The 24,259-nt window shown below is 38.5% G+C and overlaps 1 protein-coding gene across 5 annotated transcripts in view; it reads left to right on the forward strand.

Annotated features, from left to right (window-relative positions):
• Nucleotides 1-9,066: 9,066 nt before the first annotated feature.
• sulf2b (sulfatase 2b) overlaps nucleotides 9,067-24,259 on the forward strand; it is a 146,120-nt gene continuing 130,927 nt past the window's right edge. For all 5 annotated transcript variants that reach the window (XM_057320241.1, XM_057320244.1, XM_057320240.1 and 2 more), the window contains exon 1: nucleotides 9,067-9,409. The gene's annotated coding sequence lies outside the window, so the exon portion shown is untranslated. The remainder of the gene's footprint in view (nucleotides 9,410-24,259) is intronic.

The raw sequence follows: 24,259 nt of genomic DNA on the forward strand, positions 1-24,259 counted from the left end.
ACTTTATGTAGATTAATATTATTTATTTGAATGAATTAAATAAGCCGTTTCATGTCTATCCTTCAATCACTTAACTAATCAAGGTTAATGTAGGATATAGAAAGTAATTAGTAATAAGTAACTAAATACTTTTTGGAGAGAGTAATTTGTACAGTAATCTAATTACACTATTGAATATGTAATTAGTAACTACTAACTAATTACTTTTTCAGAGTAACTTACCCAACACTGGATGGCGATGTCAATTTGTAAAGAAACACTATGTGCACATACGTGTTTTAAGCTAAAATTGCATTCAATACCCTTTGTCAGTGTGAGTGTGTGTTTGGTTAATATGTATCCATTGGTGTTGGTGGTGCAGTAAATCTACTTTAATTAATAAGTATGTCTAGCACAAACACTCAGTACTGGATGCCGCCATTATTTTTTGGGGAATACTCGCGCATGCCTGCAGACTGAACACGTAATATGTATGTGTGTGTTCAGCGTTTTCAGAAAGTTCCAGCTTTGCGGTTTACACAGAAACTAAAACTTTTCAAAAGTTTATGTTTTCTGTCCCCCAAACGCTGTTGTCGTGAAAATGAACTGCCAAAACGCATAAAAAGTTTTACGTTTTTAGTTGAAAACGATCTTGTGCACACAGCCTCTTATGCTCAGTACTGTACTCATTCACAACTTCTGACAATGAAAACGCAAATAATTGCTTAATGTGTACTGGACCGCTCGGTGGAAATGAGCCATTAGTGTATATCCTTTATTATATGAAGTATATAGATAGTGTGTATCTAAAGTATCTACTCCAACAAATCAAGCTATCAACTTTTAGAGCTTGAATCTGGAGCATAAGACCCTGAGGACATCGTACCACATTGTGATGGCAAAATATATTCACTTCTGTTCACATATACCCAGCAAACCACATAGGGACAGAAGGCAAGGACAGAATTATAAATGGATTTTATTATTGTAAGTCTGACTTTGTGTGAGATTACAAGACAAAGCGTGTAATAAGATGACCGGAGTATACAGTAAAACTAGGATGAAAGCATGATCCACTGCAACTTTTTCTAAAGTGCTTCATAATGTATTTGAGTGCATTTACATTTATGAATAATTGATGGTGTGGTAGTGCAGGGAAAGTGTGTTGGTTTACATAGTGTAAGCTACACATGTCCAGGAGGGAGGTTGTGTATAATGTAACAGGGAAATGTAAGTCAAGGTTACTGCATTGCTGTAGTCCTGTTTACCTCTGGGTTCATTCGACACTGATTCTTTCACACAAGATTCCTCTGTATTTTTGAATGTGGGCCGAAAATCGACGTCGTGTGCTCATGTATTTGAGTCCAAAACATGTCAGATTTCAGCCAACGATTTTTACATTCACTTTTATGACTAATAACCCAACATCCTCCTGTCTGAAGGGTGATATCAGTGCGTATAATTGAAGGAGAATGCGTGGGCTTGTCTCTGTGTCGGGTGCGCATTTGAAAGTGTGGGACTCAACTGAAGATTCATTTATTTTCATTCAGAGTTCATCAACTGTAAGAGTTTAGAATTCAGTGACAAAACAAGTCCAAGTGTTTTTTGTACTTTTATTTCAATTACTTTAAACACCCCCTTTTTAGAGAGCAAATGTATTTCTAAAATTTCTGTACATTGTTTAAAAACTGCATGATTTACTTTCTTGTGTGGAACACAAAAGAAGATATTTTGAGAAACTTTGAGTGGAAGTCAATGGGGGTCAATGCGGTTTGGTTAACTACGTTCTTCAAAATATCTTCTTTTGTGGTCTGCAGGAAGATAGACAAACAGTTTTGGAATGACATGAGGGTGAGTAAAAGATGAAATAACTTAAATGTTTGGGTGAACTATACCTTTAACACTGAGTTTTACAACTATACTGATATTAACTTTTAGAGATATGTGTGGATAGTCAAGGCCACAATTTCTTCCAAAATTGTGGAAGTATATGATAGGATATTTTGAAGACTTGGGTGTTGACAAATCTAAATTGACACCGTCTGACTTCTTTGTCTCAATTTTCTTCCTTGCTTCTTTCTGTCAGCTTTCCGTCATTCCACCTCATCCGAGCGTCTGCTTCATATCTCCCTGCCATATTGTTCACTCTCAAACTTTTTTCTTCCTGCTGTGGTCACGCTAACCTCCTCGATGTCAGTTATTTGATAGCAGAGAAGGTAAAAACCCTTTTTTATGACAGCTCCACCCCATTAACCTTCTCAAGTCTGAGCAGGGTGCGTGTCATTCAAACAAACTACACTCACTTTCACTGACAGTTGGCCTCGGTTAATGGTTGTTTTCCGGTTTGTAACAGGTACAGACACATTGATGCTTATCGCTGTTCATCTGCTGAATGCTGTCTTTGCATTTTATGCTAAACCAGAATTTATTTTTGCCCAACTAAACCACAGTGTTCTCAGAAATCCACCACAGGAACAGCCTGACACGAAACCCTCTGCAGGTTCCTTCCTGAGAAAGACAACCTGTTCTGTGGGGTCACATTTGAAATGTTATTTTTTTTCAAATTTTCATACATTTTCTAATCCTTCACATTCTTAATGTCACATCTCAAAGGCATTTAACTGATTTTATCTCCGATATTTGAGTGTGTGGATGCCAAATACTGTTCCCCTGTGGCTCTGGGTGATTGACAGATGGCGTCAGAAGAAGATCGATGGGTGTGTCGAAGAGTCTTCTTTATTTTTAGGTAAAACCTGGCAGCAATTTAGTTATTCTGTTCTGGGGTCTGAGTCTTGGCATGTTTATAGGTAGATTTCTAAAAAAAGGGATTTTGGTAATGAGGGTATAGCAACCATGTAACATTGTTTCTCAAATGATATTGGGTTTTTTTTTGTAGAGTTTTTTGTAGAGTTCTCTTCCACACACTCCAAGAGGAAGAGAAAATGTCATTACTCAAAGATTTCTTAAGAAACTTCTCATACTTAAGTTAGAAAAGAAGTTTAATAGGTTGATATTTGAGCTTGGAAATATTTGGTAAGGAAGGTTTAATGTCTAGGCAAATCTGTGACATTGTTGAGGTTGAAGAGACATTGAAGAGACACATGTAGGTTTATCAGGGTGTTTTTCTAAGGAAAAACATCTGAGAACCAGGAGTCTTCATTCATTTGTATAAAGAGTTGAGATATTAGAGAGATCTAGTTTGTCATATTTTTCTTTCTTAGGGCCAACACATCTCTTTATCATTTTTGTGAAGATTTTGTTGTCGTTTGAAACCTTACTCACATTCAGCTTTCAGTTGTAATCTTCTGGCAGCCTCTGAAGTCTCTTTAGCTGAGGTTTGACTTGAGGGTTCAGCATTATTCTTGTTGGTAATTTGTTGAGAAATTGTAAAGTATAATTATACTTTTTTAATTTCAAAACAGTTGAGTAAAGAAGGGGAGCTTCAGGCTGGAGCTGTCGGGGCAGAACGTGTGTTGTTTTGTGACAATGAAAGTGATTTATTATGATTGGTCTGCCACTAGTCTACACACTGGACAAAGTGAACAAGACATGGGGTAAGAACTCCTGTTAGTAATAGTAAGTGATTTTGGGTAAAAAAGGGAGTTTGACGTGAGAGATAAAAAACTAGAGGTTCCAAAACATTTTCTAGCAATGATATCTGTGTATGAAGATATAACCTTTTCTACATGTTGCTGCATTGTGTCCTGCTTCTTTGAACAACCAGTTGTGTGGCCATCCATCAAAGTTGGGTTAAATGGTTTGAGGAATGTAGTTTTATTACGTGTATGTTTTTTTCAAAAGAATCCCCCCACAGTGTTCAGGTCTGGAGGACCCATTTTCATTGTTAATTTAAAAATATTTATATTTATTCAAGATAAGTCCATAGATTTTTTTGTACTTTGAATAGCACATTTCCTAATACATGTAATGTGATAAATATGCTTAGGCCTACATATATGAAATTACCTGTATGCTGTCTATGCTGCTTGCAATTGGGATAAAGTTTTTAAATTATAAGTTGTTATGGCTGTAATTTTAAAATGATTTAAAAAACACTAGAGGCAGGAACGAGTAACAAAAACATTAACACCATATGGGTTCACGTAGCGCATAACATTAACTTTACATCACAGCATTGCAATCTGTGATTTGCTATTTACTTTAGCTAAACAAAGTGAATTCCTATTCTAAAAACATTTTGTTGGACATTTAATATTTTTTTAGAAATTTTATTGTTTCATTTTAAAAGTGCTTAAAATTGTTTTCACAACTTTTAGATTTGATCTTGTTAATGATGTTGTTCTTAGCTACTCAGCTCATCCATAAATGCTACCATCCCATAATGCAAAGTGAAACCCATGGACCTTTAAAAGGATAATTTCAGAAATATAACATTTAGGCCCGGTTTCACAGACAAGGTTTAAGGCTAGTCCCAGACTAAAATGAATGTTTGACCTGTTTTACCTAAATATAACTTGCCCAGAAATATCTTAAAATATGTTAGTGCCATTGTTTTGTCTCAAGATGCGCACCAGTAATGTATTATTCTAAGGTATTTTTTATAAAAACAACATACATTTCTTAATTCAACTAAGGCCTGGCTTAAGATGAACCGTGTCTGTGAAACCGGCCTAAGAGTTTGTCTGGTAGGAAGGTTTAATCATGGATAAAACCACAGATTTAGTTCAGTATTGGACATGAATTCTTTCGTGTATCATCTCGATCAGAGACTCAATATGCCTTAGCCGTTTGTGAAAAAAATCGTGTGTGTGTGAATTTATTGTTTACTTTTTTAGTACAACGCAAGTGCAGAACACCATACAAATGTTGCAATCTAGATTAGATTCTCTGATTAATGTGAATTAATATAATCTGGATTACAAGAGCTCAGTTCAGAAAGAGCAAGTACAGTTCAGACTACGATCCAGCAGTTGCCCTCACATATAACTGTGCTCTCATGAATCGCTTTCACACAACTTCCCTGAAAAGAACAAGATTAAATTTAATCCATCCTGCCCATTAAAGTGAGATTAGGATTATAAAACAAATTCTGATCGTCATCATGTAATCTCCTCGGTGTGTGCTTTTCACTAAATCTCACAGCGCGGGCAAGCATTCCAAATGAATGACTTTTGAAAGGCAGCGCCAGGGCATTCGTCAGCTCTCTGACACTCAGACAGTGATAGATATATGCAACCTTTAGCTTCTGATGCCTCAGCAAGAAGAAGAGGTAGGCACTTTTCTCTATTACCAAGAAAGAATGGGAGGAAATGAGATTGTAGAGAGACAGAAGGAGCGAGAGAGGTGACTTTCATAACACTTGGCTGGAAACTATTTGCCTACTTTTTCTGTTTTATTCTGCCTTCCTCATCTTCTTTATTTTCTTTCTTTTTATGTCTATAACAGGCCTTTGAAATAGCAACTTTGAAGACTCCAGGAGGAGGAGAGTTCTGTTGCACTCATTCTTTATCACATGTGCAATGGCTCACAGCCGACAAGCCTCTGGAACAGAGCAACACCTAAATGATGCAATAAATAAGCAAAATCAATATCTGACTCTTGCATGGAAAGGAAAGGGTCTGTTGCACTTCATTTTGTGATTTAATTGACTTAATTTGACCGCTGTAATACAACACGCAACATTACCTTGAACATTCACCCCCCCTTTACTTTCTAACAAGACTTTTCACGCAGATAGCAGCAGAATTGAGAAGTGATGGCAGGGAGCTGCTTATAAGAAATAACCCATGGCACAGTTTATTATTAACTGCTGCAAACGGCTTTCAGCAATACTTTCATAACAGGCCGCTGTAACAACATCCTCTGTGCAGGGTTGGTAGGGCCATGTTTGTACATGTTTTTTTCTGATGCTTTTAAAGAGACCGAACACAATAAAACATTGTAGTCATTTTCAACTTTTAATTCACAAACTTCTTGCTGACCATTTATAGCTCATTTATTTTTATATGATATTTCAACCTAGTCTCAAGGCAGTTCGTGACATAGTTACGAAATGTAGAATCCATGAATTCATGTTCATGGACATGAATTCCCCATTTTTTTCATGCCATTCAGCATGATTTTTTTTCGTGTCACAGCACAACTTTTTTTCGTGCACTCAGCACAACTTTCGATACACAAGCCACGTGTGTGTATAGACATTTATATGTTTATAACCTTATACCAAAGCAAGTCGTACATGTTTCACAAAATGGCTATAATCTACCCCTTACCCCACTCAAACCCTAAAATCACAGGAGCAAAGGCTAATTTAGCTAAAACGAATGCATTTTTTGGCTAAGCAACGAGAAAGGTCCACCCAAACCTAACGTCACAGGGCGAGGTGAAATCATAACAAAACATACGAATGAGACTGTAGGAATTCACATCAATGAGCCACCTTGTAAAATAGGTATGAAGTACCACCATCAGATTGCGTTGATATACACTCACCTAAAGGATTATTAGGAACACCTGTTCAATTTCTCATTAATGCAATTATCTAATCAACCAATCACATGGCAGTTGCTTCAATGCATTTAGGGGTGTGGTCCTGGTCAAGACAATCTCCTGAACTCCAAACTGAATGTCAGAATGGGAAAGAAAGGTGATTTAAGCAATTTTGAGCGTGGCATGGTTGTTGGTGCCAGACGGGCCGGTCTGAGTATTTCACAATCTGCTCAGTTACTGGGATTTTCACGCACAACCATTTCTAGGGTTTACAAAGAATGGTGTGAAAAGGGAAAAACATCCAGTATGCGGCAGTCCTGTGGGCGAAAATGCCTTGTTGATGCTAGAGGTCAGAGGAGAATGGGCCGACTGATTCAAGCTGATAGAAGAGCAACTTTGACTGAAATAACCACTCGTTACAACCGAGGTATGCAGCAAAGCATTTGTGAAGCCACAACACGCACAACCTTGAGGCAGATGGGCTACAACAGCAGAAGACCCCACCGGGTACCACTCATCTCCACTACAAATAGGAAAAAGAGGCTACAATTTGCACGAGCTCACCAAAATTGGACAGTTGAAGACTGGAAAAATGTTGCCTGGTCTGATGAGTCTCGATTTCTGTTGAGACATTCAAATGGTAGAGTCAGAATTTGGCGTAAACAGAATGAGAACATGGATCCATCATGCCTTGTTACCACTGTGCAGGCTGGTGGTGGTGGTGTAATGGTGTGGGGGATGTTTTCTTGGCACACTTTAGGCCCCTTAGTGCCAATTGGGCATCGTTTAAATGCCACGGCCTACCTGAGCATTGTTTCTGACCATGTCCATCCCTTTATGACCACCATGTACCCATCCTCTAATGGCTACTTCCAGCAGGATAATGCACCATGTCACAAAGCTCGAATCATTTCAAATTGGTTTCTTGAACATGACAATGAGTTCACTGTACTAGAATGGCCCCCACAGTCACCAGATCTCAACCCGATAGAACATCTTTGGGATGTGGTGGAACGGGAGCTTCGTGCCCTGGATGTGCATCCCACAAATCTCCATCAACTGCAAGATGCTATCCTATCAATATGGGCCAACATTTCTAAAGAATGCTTTCAGCACCTTGTTGAATCAATGCCACGTAGAATTAAGGCAGTTCTGAAGGCGAAAGGGGGTCAAACACCGTATTAGTATGGTGTTCCTAATAATCCTTTAGGTGAGTGTATATCTATACATATGAAAGATACCGCGTATTAAAATACATGAAATTCGTGCTGAGTAACAAGAAAAATAAATTGTGCCGAGTGACATGACAAAAATGAGAAGTTTGTGCCCATGAACACTAATTAATATACATTTCGTGACTATGTCACGAATTCCCTTGAGACTGTGGATATTTTCACTTTTAAATATCTTTAGTATTTTATCTCTTATTGAGGGTCCCTTATGCCCCTTCAATGGTCTTAAAGTTCACTCAAAAATGAAAAACAATCTTTCAGCATTTACTAAACCCTGTGTCTTTCTAAACATTAACATTACATTTTACATTTTTAAACCTGTATGACTTTCTTTCATCTACCTAATCCAAAATACATGTTGAAGAACGACGGTAACCAAACAACACTAGTCCTCATTGACTTATATTGCACAGTATGAACACAAAACCACTGAGACATTTCTCAAAATATCTTTTTTGTGTTCCACATCATAGACCGACTGTCATAGCTGTTTGGGTGCACATAAAGACTTGGGGGTGGGCTTGTTTAACTTGGGCCACCTTTTAATTTTGTTCTGTTTAGTGGCTTTTTTGTAGCTTTAATTTATGTATGGTTTGCTAATTTCTGGACTGTTATGTGATTTAAGATTTGGCTATCTAGTGTAGTGCTGCTCTGTTTCGGAACAGATAAGCACTCAAAATGACCCCTAGCATTGTGGCGAGTTCTGCAGGGGCAAGCACTACTCACTATTTCATTCCTCAGAAAATATAAAAATCTAGTCCTTTCTTTCGTCTCCCTTGATAGCTGAAATCCTGGAGTTCTATTCTGGTCTTGGTTAAATCTGTACCACGAAGCCTTGGAGGCTGCAGATAACCTCACAGGTTCACCATGTACAATTTATATCATCCTCTCATAGAACATTCTCGCCCCTGCGTCCTCGGGAATAGAAGAAATGGAAAAATATATATTTTAAAATAAAAAAGAAACTTGACTTAGGGTGCTAGCTCAGATATATTCTCTACTGATAGAAGTTGGTGGATTCATATTAAGACCTTGTGAAATTGCTTGTCTGGCTAACCCACACTGCTTGGGAAACTTAACCATGGTTTTAATATAGTAAAAGTGGAGCTATACATTTTCAGTGCAAATAGCACTGTTAAACTATGGTTACTGTAGTCAAACCATGGTTAACTTGCTCAGAAGGAAGCACATGAATAACTATGAATACTGCACACTGAAGCCAAGCTTTCTTCTTTCACGCGCGCTGTCTGTAAGCCCCGCCTGTGTCGCGCTGTGCATTTGTGTTCACATTATTGGGTACCAGCGGTCAGTACAGCCTCTCTTTTCTTAGCCCCCCCCGTCGCTCGCTGACTGACGCAAAATGTGAGGAAAGCAAAAGAGGCAGGCGTGTTTTAGCAAATGCCTCATGCTGTCCCGATTCAGCGTGCTCATTACCTCTCGTACAGAGAGAGAGGGTGAGAGCGCGAGCGCGCAGAGTTGTCCAGGAAATTGAAACCGCTTCATTCGAACTTCACCGTTTTTCTTCACTCATCTCTGTTTAAAACTTTCCGTCCAGCCTCTCTCCGTCTCACTTCAATGTTGACAGTCACTCGAAAGTTTGACAGACTTAACAGCTGGTGACCAGCGCGGCGCAACGGGCACAGAGATCAGAGCAGAAGGAAAAGCACGCGACACTTGACCCCCCTCCCTCAGACCGCCGGACCGAAGGGCACAAACCGCCACCTGCTTCCCCTGCAGCTGTCTGTGAGGTAGGCAACTGTCCCACATGTCCTATTTCTCTCTCTCCCACTACTTTAAATACCGTAGCGGTTTCAGTTTCTTTGTCATTCATTGCACTTTCTCATACTTAAGGAAGCAGTTTGCGTGCTTTGTTTTGGGTCGCGTGCGCGTTAAGAGCAACTGTCACTTTTTCACATACATCTACAGTAACAGTATGTTTGTCTGCGTGCGTGTGAGCGCGTGGGCGTCGCTGTTATTATTAGTTCACTGTCAGACTGATTGACTGACTCCAGTGTTTCTGAAAGACAGGGAGGGTCGGAGTTACACCCTGTTTCCTCGCCAGACGCCGTGTGTCAAAACAGAGGATACCTAGTGTTGATAGCTTTAAGACATCGTGACGAAGAAACAGAGGACGCCAAAACACGTCACTTAAGTTCAAAGGCATCACGCTTATGTTGCATATCAACACACGTTGTGTTGAGAAATTGGGACCAGACTCAGAGCAATGCACTTGGCCCTGCTACAGTATATTACACGAAACAGTGCTGGTTTATAAAGGTAAAACATTTAATTACTATTGTAAATTTGCGACACGTTTATTCTGTTTTATTATATAGTATTGTATTATATTAGTTGATTTATAGAATGATAGTGACCAAAAATTGTGTTATGTTTCAGCTCTTTCAAATGCACCTGTTGCCTCTACTTCACTGAGCTCATTCTGGCTGTGCTCTTAACCAACTCCGCAAAGTGCAACCTAGGATGATTTTTGTTACTTTATTCATCGAGTGAGGGGGATATAAATCAGTAATCAGACTAATTCAAGCCTTACAACTCTTATAAATTTGTTAGCAGTTTAAAGGCTCTTTCCCACCAAAAAACGGAAAAAGGTAAAAAAACAAAGAGAGTAGTGGAGTTACGTAATGCAGAGGAATTTTGATATATGGTTCACTCAAAGAATGTTGGTAACCGAACAATGACAGTAACTTGCATTCGTTTTTTGAGTCCATACAATAGAAGTGAATGGGTTACCAACATTCTTCAAAATATCTTCTTTTGGGTTCTGCAGAAAAAAGAAAGTCATACTGGTTTGAAATGACAAAAGGGTGAATAAATGATGACAGAATTTTCATTTTTGGGTGTAAGATTAGCATTGAAAATCGAATTGAAGGCGCAGAATCTAAGCCTTGAATAAACAATTTTATTGTCTGTTTGTATGGACGCTAATATTGACGGTTTCATCTTAACAACATAAACATACCTTACTGCGCATGCGCACTTTTGTGACCCCTACTGAAACTTCCAGTATACATTCATAAACAATAGAGTGCCAGTAGATTATTTCAGATAACAATCAAAAGAAACTGAGAAGAACTAGTTACTTGTCTCTCCAATATTTTGAATTTAGACTCCAATACCAAGCTCATCCGCTAGATGTAAATGTACCATACGGTTTGTTTAAATGCGACCAAACTGCAGGACCCATTCAACCAATTTTTTATTTAATAAAATCAACATACAACAAAATTCAACAAATCTTTTAGTTACAATAAACTAATTAAACAATAAAATAATAATATACAGCAGGGTTTTTCCTGGCTCAAAATGAGGCAGAGGAGCCATCCTGATCTTGTACACACACACGCACGCACGCACGCACGCACGCACGCGCACGCACACACACACACACACACACACACACACACGTAGGCCTACCGTACCTTTAAGTGGCTTAACCAAAGCGACTTTGACATATCAAAAGTTCTAATAAAATTAGATAAAAATGACAATTATTAAATTATATAAAACATTACTTTTATTCAACCAAACAGAAATGTTTTTTTAATCAAATAAAGCTTTTTTATCATTTCAACTAACTTTTCAGCCCACAATAGCCAACTGACTAACCAGTCTTTTCTAAATGAGCAAAGCTCATTCACATCTTGCATTCTCTGTGGTTCACTTTAAATGATTCAAGGATCTCTTATATTCGCTATTGACTGAAAAGTTCAATAGTTTAAATGAATCTGTTCAAATGAGTCATTCGTGTGCGAGTCGTTCTGAACGCAATGTGCGTTCATACTGGCGAACTCGCTGTGTACAGTATACGCTGATTCAACAATCCAACTGCACAGATAAAGACATTACAATGATGTACGTCATGTTAATTTAATAAATTTCAAGAAATTAAACGTACTTGGATGTAAAACAAACAGCCGTGAAACACAGGCTGGCTCTTGTTCTGCAACTCCTTTTAGCGCCTCAGTGTGCTGATAACGAAATAGCGCCTCCACTGTGGCGTAATGTCGCAACTGCAGTTACAAATGACAGTCTGTTAAATGCACGCAGCATTTCTTGTGAAGACTCGCAACATAATTTTGGCGAGAGCCTGAGGCGGCACGACATTTGACGGAGCCGGCCGCCTCCAATTTCTCTATGCAGGAAAAACCCTGTACAGTAATATTAACATACATTAAATAAAATATAAATAGTTATATTATTAGACACTAGCTAAACACAAACCGGAAGTTAACTGGGGGTCAGGCGAGCGCGCATCCGATGAAACGGTCTATAGTTATTGTGATAGTTATATTTATAGTTAATTCATCTTGCTGTGAACAGGCCTTGAAACTGAGAATTGTTACTGTCTTGAGTCTTGAGCAAGCATTTTTACATCAATTTTACTGTAGTTTTTCACTTAGTGAATACATCTATGTGAACAGTTCAGTAGTTCAGTAGATTCATTCAAACTAATCCCAGATAACTTTAAGGCTGATTCATTTGGACTGGTTCTAAAATAGAGACGTTTGCTTATTCACTACACTCATACAGTACTAGACAAATAGAATTTTATGTTGTATTTTTAGTCCTTGTATTATTATCACTTCTCAACTTGACTACCATATTTTTTGTTGATCTGTGGCGCTGCAGATGCATTAGCACCACAAACACGTCTGCAAATACTGCTTCATATCTTATTGCATATTGTGATCAAATTTGCTTTGGATTATATATCTATCTTTCAAATTGTGCTGAGCCAACAAAAACGTCTTAAGCGCTTTGTTTCCACTGAAAGAGGAAGTAACTAGGAATACACTGCCACCGCTAAACTAAACCATCATCTAAATTAGCTGTCGACTGATGATTTCAGTTTCGAATGAATGTACAAGTGTGGTTACTTAAGATTAGGGTCAGAACAAGCGTTCTTTGATAAGCGTGCGAGTGTGTGTTGAGTTGTGGGGTGTTACAGCAGCAGTTTGAGAGCTGGTGTCCATGTCTTTACCTTGGCAATGCGTTCTGGAGTGCCATGTTGATTTTGGGGCTCTGACAGTGGTTAGCCTGCAAAGGCTTTGCCGATGTTTACACGGTTTGCTTACATTTGGTCAGTAAATTCCCACGGTTTTGACAAGTGGCGAGGGGTGACCAACAGATTGTTAGCTTTTGGTTGAACTCTTTCTTTCTTTCTTCTTCGTTATCTTTTCTCTGCTCTGTTTCTCTTCTCTTCCTGCTGTGCCCTCACAGCCGTGGTGGGAGAGGAAGTTCCTCGACAGAAAGTAACCGTTGCACTCGAGGCTAAAACTCAGGCCGATGTCACTGGAATGGAACGTTCTTGTAGGCGATTGGCCGTGATGCCCAATGACCTCTCTCTGTTTTACTTTGTAACTGCCGATTATAAAGATGCCATGTGTTGCACGCAGATGTTTTAGTTCACTTGAGTGTGCATGGGCCAAGAGTTCTTTACTTACAGTTCACATAAAAGAATAAGATTGAAATGACTAAAGTGGAAAAATATATGTTGACTATCATAAATATTATATACATGATTTACGCCAGTGTACCCTCAGTTTACACGTTGTTTTGTTTACGATCAAGGCTTTCCCCATAGGATGGGCTGTGGTTGTATCAAGGTCATTCACAAAGCTCATGTTTGACCTTTGACCTTCCCACTGGTGCAAACGCCATGTGGCATATTGACAGTTTAACCCTAAAGACGGAGAAGATTGTGAAATCAGCATCTTCTGAAAGCTTCTTGCCTGATGTCAATGAGTAATTTCTTTTCTACATTATTTTGTCATAGTGTTTTCATTATGACTTTTTTCCCACTGATGTGGTTTGTTAATCTCTGTCCTTCATTTGTTAATTTGCACACTTTCTGTTCATGTGCTTTTTTTGAGTCTCACCCAGTTGGTGTTTGCTGTGGTCTGGATTGAATTCTTCTGCTGCTGTAAATGGTGCACTGTGTCTAATTACTCACACAAACACACTTACTGTAAAAAGGCTGTTGAAACAAACACACACACACACACACACACACACACAATTTTGAGAATCTGTGCCCCTCATAAACACGCTGTAGATGCTAGTGTGCACATGTGGTGTATTTGTAACAATATTTCCTGTTCCTCTGATGCCTGTTAAAATTCTCAGAGAGCATTTAACATAGAGAAACTGCTTACATTTACTTATTTAGTAAAAGCTTTCATCAAAGTGACTTACAAATGAGGGAGCATTTAGCATAATCCCTCAAAGGGATATTTCAGGCAGGAAACAAAATGTCCCCAATGTTTTACTCACCCTCAAGGCATCCTAACTGAATATGACTTCCTTCTTGAAGAATAACATGGTCAGAGTTATAATACCACGTATCATTTTACTTCCAAGCTGTAGAATGGGAGTGAATGGGCGTTGACTTTTTGAAGCTCCAAAAAGTGCATCTATCGATCAAAGAACTGCTCGACAATACTCCGTGGTCTTTAACAAAGGTCTTCTGAAGCGAATCGATGCGTGAACATGAGGCTTGTTTTTCGTTTGCTCCAATAGGATGCCATCTCCTCTGCGCGGGAGCTTTCATCACCATCATTTGCCGGTAAAACAAGCCTCTGGTTCACGTGCATCCAAGGGATAACGGAAGCTTGACATCAACCTTAATAGTGTTGTCAATATGGATATTTCTCTCAAACAAATGCATCATTTCACTTCAGAAGACCTTTGTTAAGACCACTGAGCCTTGTCGAGCATTTCTTTGATTGATGGATGCTCTTTTTGGAGTTTAAAAAGTCGACGCCCATTCACTCCCATTCTACCGCTAAGTAAGAATCTAAGTAAAATGATACGTGGTATTATAACTCTGACTGAATTATTCTTCAAGAAGGAAGTCATATTCAGTTAGGATGCCTTGAGGGTGAGTAAAACATCAGGAAATTTTGTTTCTTGCCTGAAATATCCCTTTAAGAGCTAACAATAAGACCAGTATACAATGCTACATTTACAAGTAGCAATAATATTGAAAAGAGCAGCAAGTTTTTGACAAGTTAAAAAAAAATTACGGAAACATTAAACAAAGCTAAACAATAGAAAGTTAAGGGTTGTTAAGGATTTCAGATTTTAAGTACACCGTCATCGTGGCCAAAGGAATTCACAAGATATTATTGCGATATCAAAGTGTTTTTTAAGAAATCAATGATGCAGAGTAAAATTCCTTTTTAAATTTAGTTTAGTTTGTGTTTTGTCTGATACTTGTTCAATGAATCACACTAAAAATAGAAGAGGCAGAGAGACCAGTGTAACTCTTTTAAATGGGTGCTGAATAGTTTACGATAGTATGATATGTGTGTAATTAGCATGATATGATATTGGTATACCCCTAGTCAAGTTTATAGGGGAAAAGGGTGGCACTCAGTTTTGTCTTGAAGATTGCAATTGATCTCAGCCAAGTGCTTGAAGTTTTTTATTCTTTCAGGACTGTTGCAAAAATATACTGGGTGTTTCCAGTCTCTTATGATCCCAGAATGTTAGAAAACCAATTCTTTTTGAGCTGCATTTGATTTCTTCTACAGTACATGCAGTCTACTTGTGTAACACTGGGTGCAATAAATAAATAAATAAAGTGATCAAAGATTGAGTGAGGGATTTTGATCTGTAGTACAAGTAAAACCAGATATTTGAGCATCAAATTGACAGGTGAGATGCAGTGATCAAATGGTTGCTACAGGAACCTATTAACAATGCATTTATACAGAGTAGATTAGTGAACACGTGTGCAGACATGCATATGTATAAGATATCTAAAGATATCTGTAAAGATTCATGCTATTCAGCAGCAAAGCTATCATCTCCAACTGAGTATTTCAGAGCTGAAAGTGAGCATATTACAGCTGTGTACCGTAACACAAACACACGAAAAGCAAAAACATGTTAAATATTTCAAGAGGGAAAGCACACAATCACACTGATGCATATGGACCTTGAAGGTCATCTGAGGAGAAGATTGAGAAGTGTGAGAGACAGGAAAGAAAAGCAGATGGAAAGATCAGAGAATATGATAGATCTGAAGAGAATTTAAAAAAGTTCACCCAAAAATCATCATTTACTTAGTTTCTTGTCATTTCAAACCTGTATGTCTTAGTTTTTTCTGCAGTACACAAAAGAAGATATTTTGAAGAATGTTGGAAACCGAACAATGGCCATACCCGTTGACTTGCGTAGGTTTTGGGTCTATACAATAGAAGTGAATGGGTACGCTGTTGTTCGTTATTCTTTACAATGTCTTCTTTTGTGTTCTGCAGAAGAAATAAAGTCATAAAGATTTGAAATGACATGAGGGTGAGTAAATGATGCCAGAATTTTAATTTTTAGGGGGAACTATCCCTTTAAAGAAGTGGGACGGGTGGAACTGTGCTTTTTTGTTTGAAAGTGTTTTGTGTAAGGCCTCACTTTTTCCATCTATTACAACCTGTTCCTCTTCTCAGTCTTCTTGCGCTTCTGATTTTGGATTTATACGATCTTCTCATCCAGCACATAATCCTCCTGCGTCATTTTCTGAAGCTCTTCAACTTGCCACACACAGTCCAAAACACACAAGAACCTTATTCAACTCCTGAAGTTTCCCTCAGTGACATGTACTGACTGTAACTTACTTTCTTGAGAGTGTGCTAAAAAGTGTTTCTCTGCAACGAAAGGGTATCGAGACATGTTTTGATGAAAAATACAACTTTTTTGGTTTAAAACATTCTCATTGTCATTCATTAGATTTCCTCAAAATCCTTTTAAATTTGCACTCCAGAGATTTAGCCAATGTCTCCTTTACTGTATGTCTCCTTGTTGTGTGCTAATTTTTGCCCCTGTGACTCACTTTGACTGACTGTCATAGCCGTAATGTAGTCATGTTGTTCAGCGCAGCTGCAAAGGTCGACAGTGCTAATTCAGAGAAAATAGCTGTAAGGAAGAATTACTATGCAGCGGTTTATGAAATAAGACAAACAGCAGTTGGGAAGACAAATTAGTTATTTCTGGCATTATAAAATACTGTTCTAAATAACAAAAACAATTCTATTCAAATTTTATCGAAGTGTAAGACAATTCTTGTAACTCTGCAGCACATCTAGGACAGTTTAACAATCCCTGACAGCATATCTTTATTATATAACATACAATAAAATATGGAACGACACAGATCTGATCATCTATGCCAGCGATAACGAGTGACGTTCTAAACCCAAAACATACAAAGCCCATTTTACACACGGGACGGTAGCTTGCTGCCAGCTTTTTGGGGTCATCCAGGCAGAACAGATCGGGCTTGATCCTGGATTTCAACTTCCGAAGAGGGAGGTGATGCTTTGGGTTTTAGGAAACAGGACCTTTATTCTACTTTGTTGTGTACACAGAGTGTGCAGAGAGGAAAAGATCTCGTTTTTTCTTGTTACTGCTTGATGGGCTTGTTTTAGGATTGAAGGGCACAGCAGGTAGCTGGAGCTCTGTATTCAAGAGCTCTTCGCCCCTGTAAGACTGTTTGCTCAGCAGCATGTGCGTGTGTGCGCGCGTGTATGTGCGTGTGTAAGAGCTGTGGTTCCTGGGAGCTTCTGTGTGGGATTTTGTTTTTGATGCACTGTGGGTTGATTGCTGCGATCTCAACACGCTTTCTAGTCATTTCTGATGATGTCATTTGGTTCTGCACTTACTAAATTGTTTCAAACTTGATGAATGGATTTATCAAAGATTTTTTTCTTGTATGTTTGAAATGAACAGTGTAAGCTTAAAAGAATATGTGTTTTACAGAAAGCGCGTTTTCGCTAGTCTTGGTCACACAAGATTTTTTTATTCCATTGATTTTCATTCATACGCATGCAAATGCAGCAGACCAAAAACGCATATTAATGCGAAAAAAATCACATTTTGGTTTGTAGTTTTATTTTATATATTAATTCAATTTTTTTTTCATGTAAATTTTATTTAAAAAATTTAGCAATTTTGTCATTTCATGATTTATTTATTTTTATATTGCTATACATGTTTTAATTTTTTTCCATTTAATTTTAAGTTGATTTTTATTTACTTTTATTTATTTACATTATTTTTTATTTACTTTAGTTAAGTGTTTTAATAAATAATATTTGTAGGCTGATATTTGATTTGATTTCAATTAACAGAAATGTTTTAATAGTTTTTAGTTTTTATAACAGCAACTCTGACGTGACTGACACAAAACTAGATCACATTAACACTCCCATTATAATCAAAAGCTGTCTCTTGCACTGCATAAAAAGTCGCTATTAACCGGGATCCTATTTTTATCATTTTAGCCACTAAACTTTCCCCGAACATCTGAAAAAAACATGATGACAGACTTAAACACAACAGCTTGCGACAGTGCAAACGCCTCTCTTGGCATAACAAAACTACTGTCGGTATTTGATAAAAACACGTAGTGAAAATTAGCGCTGAAAAGATGTACACAATGCTTTTTTTGTGACTGATCTTTATGCATATTGATCTTTATGCGTTGGTCATTATGGGAATGAGATATTGCGCCTGTGTTTTTAATGTGCGCGTTGTAAGTAAATCTCCCATCAGCGCTATTTTGCCCTGTTTAGTACAGTAAATCTGGCCCATAGTGTGGCACGTAGGTCATAGTGGAAAATGGGTGTTCACTGTATGGTCTGTACTGTACTTTGGATATTTTGGATACTCAGACATCATGATGTGACTATCGCATCAGTCTATTATTTTCTGGGTTCTTTAATGCAACGTTAGATTCTATACAGTAACAGAAAAAGTATCTTGTTGAACTCTGTTGACGTTCTCCTATATGACATCAGACTGTTTGAAGGTTTCTCCAGAACTTGCTATGAAGGACAGGGTGGTTGGCATTAGCAGGTCAGCTTAAATGTTCCCAGAACAGAACATCAGACGGGACCTGGCTGTATGCCCCACCACACACAAACATAAGTTCACATAGCTGGTCTGTTCCATGTTTGTTGAAATGCTCGGTTCATACCCGGTTCTCCAGTGCTTCTCTCGTTGCCTCTTTCAGTCTCAGATCTTCATGAACCTGAGAGCTGAGCTCTCCATTTTCATCTCGTATGTTCCACTGGATTGTCATGTGCTGAGTCAGTCGCCACATGTATATTGATGTGCATACCTGCATATAGTATGTGCTTGTCTTTGCATGTGTTTTTCAGTACACACGCACTCTCTGGCAGAGAGAGAGAGCGGGTGAGAGCTTGCTGCATGTTACTGTATGCAAAGTCAGAAGAAAAGGACAAACAGTGTGTCACAGATTCCAAACGCCTTCGTTTGCTCATTTATTCTCAGATTCTTTGAAATATTTCAGCATGTAGGGGATAATGTGCAGTCAGCCGGTCATTATCGCTAAATAAACCCAGACACGGTAATCAGAACAGGAGGTTGTTTAAGTAATAAGATACAAGAGCTGTTCATGCACCCACCTAACAACACCCTTTAATCATGAAAATATAGTTACTGACGTTGTGAAACGGTACTGTGAAACAATAATAAAGGCTACGGGTGATGCGCAGATGCGGTGATATGGTGAACAGGTTTTTCGACTTCCAGCTTTCTGGATATCACATTTTTAAATGTATGTGACAGAGAATGTATTTATTACAGATACATTGAACAGTCTGTTTGTATTTTTCAAAACTTTTGTTGATAATGTCTAGACATCAGAAAAATATCAGTCTATGCACATGTGGTGACTGACCAATCAGAATCAAGTATACCAGTGCCATGTAATATCCTGTGAAAACCCCACCGTCCGTTGATATACATATTGTGTGTGACATAGCCTTCTTGATCATGCCAGAAAGCATCTTTGAATAAATAATCTTTGAATATTTTAATCTTGAGAGATTCTCTCTCTCTCGCTCACTCGTTCTCTTTTCCTCATCCTGTCATGGCTTTAAGCCACCTTGTCAAGTCGGTCTCCTGTCTCTCTCATTTCACACTTCACTGCACTCACTCTTTCCTCTCTTTGTTTATCTCTCTTCCTCTTTATTGGCCCTCAATCCTGCCATTTTTCTCTTGACGGGACGGCAATTTAGCTTTATCAGTGAAACTGTATCGCACGATGCAGGTAGATCAGCCTGACCAAATACGGCTTTAGAGTTGATGTAATTTAAGTCATTCTGCTTAATAATGTTAGGTCAAGCAGGGTTCCGCTTTATATCGGGTGACGCAAATTTTGTGAATGCCGTGTGAAAGGGTAATTGTGCTGTTCATGAGGTTTCCACATGAGTGACAAAGTTAGTTTTAACAAAGACAGGGAGAATTATCAGGCCGGGTGTTCATTTATAAACCCTGTGGTGTGTGTGTGTGTGTTGTGTGTGTGTGTTGTGTGTGTGTGTGGTTGTGTGTGGTGTGTGTGTGTGTGTGTGTGCGTGTGCGGTGACGTGTGCGTGTGTGTGTGTGTGTACAGGGTTGGCTTTGGATTGGATTTATTAGACAAAGTAGTAAAATACACTCATTTGTCAAGGATAAACACAAAAAGTTTAAATAAAACTTATTTCCATTGTGGTCCTTGATGTAATGCAAATAATAGTTTTTTATAAGTTAATAGTTAAAATAATTGAGATTGAGATTGTGACTATACTGTCAGGAACGGCTGGTGAGACAAGGAGAGAGGACCCAACTGCAGACAGCGGGTAAGGGGTTAACAGGACATTTATTCACAAAAATACAAAACAAAGACCCATGTGGGGGTAGGGCTGTGCACGATTAATCGCAATTACCAATAAATCATGCTGAAATCGAGCTGGCTCGATTATGCAAGGCATCGATCATTTTTTTATGCGTAGCTTGTCTGTGAAGCACGGCTCTGGGATCAGTAGAAATGCTGCTCGATCTAAAAGCAGTTTGAGTTTGAGTCGCTTATAACGTGCATTTAAAAAAGCAACACCCGTCAAACATGATCATTATAAATATACTTTATTATCATGAAAATACCTGAGGAGGCTTGAGGAACAGTGATAAAAAACATGTCCTTAGGCATTTCCTAGAACTACGTGTGTTATGGTCTTCTTCTGCAGTGCGTATTTGGAGTTTCTGCACGAGAGCGCCCGCTGGCTTTCGGGTGCAGCAGCATTTTACTGTACTTCACTCACAAGCTGTGCATAAATCACGTGATATATATTTTGGTTAATCATGCACAGCCCTACGTGGGGTAATAAACGCCCTACGTAACATAGTAAAACAAGGGGATAACACGACATGACAAGACAGGACTGAGACTAACTACACTGACCAGACTGGAGATAGAAATTAACAAGGACTACAATAAACTAAACTAAACTAGACTAGACTAGACTAGACACAGCCAGGAACTCACCAGACAAATGACACATACACGCACAATGAACCAGCACAGGACAGAGAACAAAGGGGCATTAAATAAGGGATCAAATCAAGAGGGGACAGGTGTAGGGCATGAACTAATAATGAGCACTAACGAGGAAACAAGAGGGCAGGAACAATGACGAGACCGGAGAGAGTATGGAAAGCCAAAAGGGCCAAAACGCCTCTCTCCACATGAAACAAGAGGTTCTGCCATGGCTCTGCCACAAGATCAAGAAAAGCAAAACAAGATGGGGCAGAACCATGACATATACATCTTCCATAATTACCCAATGTTAATTGCAATGTTATATTACCATCTCCCACTCCCAGTGCATCATAGTTTCTATTTTCATGCTTATGCAGCTGTGAGCATTGTAACTAAATACAAACATGTCCGTTGTGTTTAATTTATTCTACAGGGCTTAATCAATGAGCGAGATTCAAGTTGTGTGATGCATACAGAATATTCAAATTCATGTCTTATCTTTGTTTGCAGTGATAATCTTTGATCATTTACTCACTCTTATGTCATTTCAAACCTGTATGACTTTCTTTCTTCTGCAGAACACAAAAGAAGATATTTTGAAGAATGTTGGTAACCAAACAACACTGACCCTCATTGACTTCCATTGTTTGAAAACAAAACCAGACATTTCTATTTTTTTGTGTGTTCCACAGAACAAAGAGTCATATACAGGTTTTGAACAAAATGAGGGTAAATAAACGATAACATTTTGCAGAGAACCATCCCTTAATGTATTTTTCTTTTCGTCTTGTAATTTAAACTGTTACTGTATATACCGTATAATCTGCACTCTATAATGTAAAATATATAATCTGCATTTCAATTCGAGCAAAATAATCAACATATTGTCATAATCGTGCAGCGCTAGAGGAACATACTATTTCCTCTGCGGGGACCTGTAAATATAAACAGTTGTCAAATGTTAGCGATATCTGATATGTCAGAGCTGTAAATGACTTCAATACACGTTTAAAAGAATGCCTCACGCTGAGGCTTGTGTGTACATGAGTTCACTGATGTGTGGCTGTCTATGTGTGAAAGCAAAAGGGAAAAGCAGAGCCTGGGGATCTTAACCGGGTGATGGTGTGTCTGTCAAGCTGCGTGTCTACTTGTAAAGGATTGTTGTAAGGATGCGAGTTTACCTTACACCTCATAGCACCCTCCCAAGAGATGTTATCGCAGTTGTGCATGCAGTGAACCATTTTTTTAGCCAGTGAAATCAATTTAAAGCTCTCGTGCAACCTCCTTTAGCATTTAGTGGGTTAATTGTTGGGTTTGCTGAATTTATTACCGAGGGTACAAAGAAAAGCAGCAAGTTTTAATTCTTGCATGTTGTTCAAAACAACAAAGTTGTTTAGTAATATAATATAGTAATATAGCAAAGTTAAAAAAAGCAAAGCTTGAAGCGGTACTTCACCCCTGAATCAAAACTCCCCCATGTTTCACTATCCCTCAAGGCATCCTAACTGAATATGAGTCATGACTTCCTTCTTGAAGAATAATGCAGTCGGAGTTATAATATCACGTATCATTTTACGTCCAAGCGGTAGAATGGGAGTGAATAGGTGCTGACTTTTTGAAGCTCCAAAAAGTGCATCCATCGATCAAAGAACTGCTCGACACGGCTCCGTGGTTTTAACAAAGGTCTTCTGAAGCGAATCGATGCTTTCCGATGCTTCCGTCATCTCTCGAATGCGCGTGAACCAGAGCCTTGTTTTTCTGGCAAATGACGGTGACGAAAGCTCCCGCCAGAGTAGACGCTATCCTATTGGAAGAAAACGAAAAATGAAGCGTTCGTCACCGCAACTTACGACACGCCTGCGTCATCTGCCAGAAAAACAAGCGCATTCGAGAGATGACAGAAGCTAGACATCAACGTTAATAGCGCTGTCAATATGGATATTTCACTTAAACAAACGCATCGGTTCGTTTCAGAAGACCTTTGTTAATACCACGGAGCAATGTCGAGCAGTTCTTCGATTGATGGATGCACTTTTGAAGCTTCAAAAAGTCAACAGCCATTCACTCCCATTCTACAACTTGGAAGTAAAATGATAAGTGGTATTATAACTCTGACTGAATTATTCTTCAAGAAGAAACCCATATTAAGTCAGGATGCCTTGAGGGAGAGTAAAACATGGGGAAATTTTGATTTGGTGGTGAAATATCCCTTTAAGGACTGTGTTTGACAGACAGGGATTAGCAGTGTGATTTGGGTAATTACTGTAACACTTGCCTGTTAACATTGACTGTTAGTTGACGCCGAGTCGGTGCTGTAAAGAAGACCTTGAGGAGTTACAAAGTTGACTTGAAACTCAAATAAAAAGGCCTTGGAGGTAAACAGATCTAGTATCAACTCTCATCTTGTTAACAACATTAAAAGTGAGAGCTTCAGGAAATGTACAAATAGAGCTTTCTCTCCTCGTGCAAACGCCACTCAAGATTCCAGCTGAGGGGAGCTTACAGATGCGTCTGTGAAGAAGAGCATCTGAATTCTTGCAATGAAAATGATGACAAACACATCTAGTGTGTTTGTCACTGGAGTGTTCACTAGAAGTAAAGTTTATCCATCCGGAACTTGCTGCATGATATTAGGATGTTGAAAATGGTTGCTAGGGTGTTGTTAAACATGTTGCTATGCATATAATGTGGGGCTGGCTCGACTGGGGGAGGGGCAATCAGATATTCTGGATGGGCAACTATAATCATAGTTCACTGCATGCACAATTTTTACATTTTTCAATTAAAATCGATAGATCATTATTTAGTAGATAATACAAATAAATAGTATTTCATTTTTTATTTTTTTTAGATTGTCAGCTGGATATTTTTGCAGGGGCCCAAACCGAGCCCATAGTTTACAGTCTTAAAATAAAAAATTATATTTTTATATTTTGATTTTGTTGAAATTCAACAGACATTAGACTGGAATGACCACATAGAAATGCTGATTATATAAAAATTTGGAATGATCTCTCAATTTTTTCTGCGGCTGAATATGCTACCATATATATAATTATGGAGTAATGTTCAATTTCAGATTAACTATTCCTGTAATTCCCTCGAGGTCAAACAGGACCTTTTCTGCCCTACCGGTGGCTTTGCTTGTTTGTAGATAGGCTTATAGATCCAGAGAAAATTGGCCTTTATGTTCTTATTGACTTATTGACTCTCTCTCTCTCTCTCTCTCTCTCTCTCTCTCTCTCTCTCTCTCTCTCTC

Source organism: Triplophysa rosa, linkage group LG21, assembly GCF_024868665.1.
Source record: "Triplophysa rosa linkage group LG21, Trosa_1v2, whole genome shotgun sequence".
Classification (NCBI taxonomy): Eukaryota; Metazoa; Chordata; class Actinopteri; order Cypriniformes; family Nemacheilidae; genus Triplophysa; species Triplophysa rosa.